We start from the raw sequence: 1386 nt of genomic DNA, 5'->3' as shown, positions 1-1386 counted from the left end.
GTGGTTCGGAGCAGATGTGCTGTTTTGGTTTTGATAAGTATGTGGAGAAGTGTTGTTGTGGGGGTGTTGAGATGTCCTCTGGGTGAATTGTTGGTGAGCTGCATTGTTGTTGGAGTTGTAACGTCTCTGGTCTTGGTTTTGATCTTGCTCACTTTCCCACCCAAAGTTTGGATGATTTCTCCATCCAGGGTTGTAAGTCTTGGAGTATGGATCATAGTTTTTCCTTGGTGAATTCCCAATGTAGTTGGCTTGCTCCTGACTCCCTTCTGCTTCTTGGTTTACTCCTTCTTGTGTTGTTAATGAAGTGGAGATTGCTGCTACTTGGTTCATCTCCATCTTCTTGGTGAGGTCAGCCAGCTGCTGGGTAATGAGCTTGTTTTGGGCCAACAGAGCATCTACTTTGTTTAGCTCCATCACTCCTCTTGTGTTCCCTCTTTCGGAAGCATAGAAGTAGTCATTTTCTGCTACTGTTTCAATAACATCTATGGCTTCCTCAATGGTCTTCTTCTTGTTCAAGGACCCTCCAGATGAATGGTCTACTGCTTTCTTTGACTCATAAGAGAGCCCTTCATAGAAAATGTGCAGCTGCACCCATTCGTTGAACATGTCGGGTGGACACCTCCTTGTTAAGTCTTTGAACCTCTCCCATGCTTCATACAGAGTCTCACCATCTTGTTGCCTGAAAGTTTGAACCTCAGCTCTCAGCCTATTGATTCGTTGAGGAGGGTAGAATCTTGCTAAGAATTTGTTCACCACGTCCTCCCAAGTTGTCAAGCTCTCCCTTGGAAAGGATTCCAGCCACTTGGGTGCCTTGTCTCTGAGTGAGAAGGGAAATAAGAGCAATCTATAGGCGTCAGGATGAACACCATTAGATTTCACTGTGTCACATATTCTCAGGAAGGTGGTCAAATGTTAGTTGGGATCTTCTTGAACACCTCCTCCAAATGAACAGTTGTTCTGAACAACGGTGATGAGCTGTGGTTTAAGTTCAAAGTTGTTGGCATGGATTGTTGGCTTTTGGATGCTACTTCCACAATTGCCTGGGTTTGGATTAATGTAAGAGCCCAAAACTCTTCTATCCTCCCCAACATGATTTGCTCCACCTCCTCTGCCATGGTTGTGAGTCTCTCCTTCATGATGATTTTCCATGTTTTCTTCCATGTTTGGTTCAAAGTATTCCTCAAACTGTTCCTCCTCTTCTTCAGCACCAACTACTCGTTTTCCTTTTGCCTCCCTCCTTAGTCTAAGGAAGATTCTCTCTGGTTCAGAATAAAAGGAAGTTGAAGCCCCGCTTCTTCTCCCTGTCATACAACAAACAAGTACAAGCAAAGAAAATAGGTGCAGACAGTATTTGTGTCAGAGTTATTGTTAGTTGTGGGTGATGCA

General features: G+C 44.2%; 1 non-coding gene across 1 annotated transcript; it reads left to right on the top strand.

The window, feature by feature from the left end:
• The first annotated feature begins 604 nt into the window (after positions 1-604).
• Positions 605-708, top strand: LOC112746688 (small nucleolar RNA R71). The gene has a single exon (XR_003174558.1). It is a non-coding gene; the product is annotated as a small nucleolar RNA R71 (small nucleolar RNA).
• Positions 709-1386: the final 678 nt, after the last annotated feature.

This window comes from Arachis hypogaea, chromosome 14, assembly GCF_003086295.3.
Source record: "Arachis hypogaea cultivar Tifrunner chromosome 14, arahy.Tifrunner.gnm2.J5K5, whole genome shotgun sequence".
Lineage (NCBI taxonomy): Eukaryota > Viridiplantae > Streptophyta > Magnoliopsida > Fabales > Fabaceae > Arachis > Arachis hypogaea.
The sequence above is the reverse complement of the archived record's forward strand: the minus strand, read 5'-3'. Positions and strand labels throughout refer to the sequence as shown.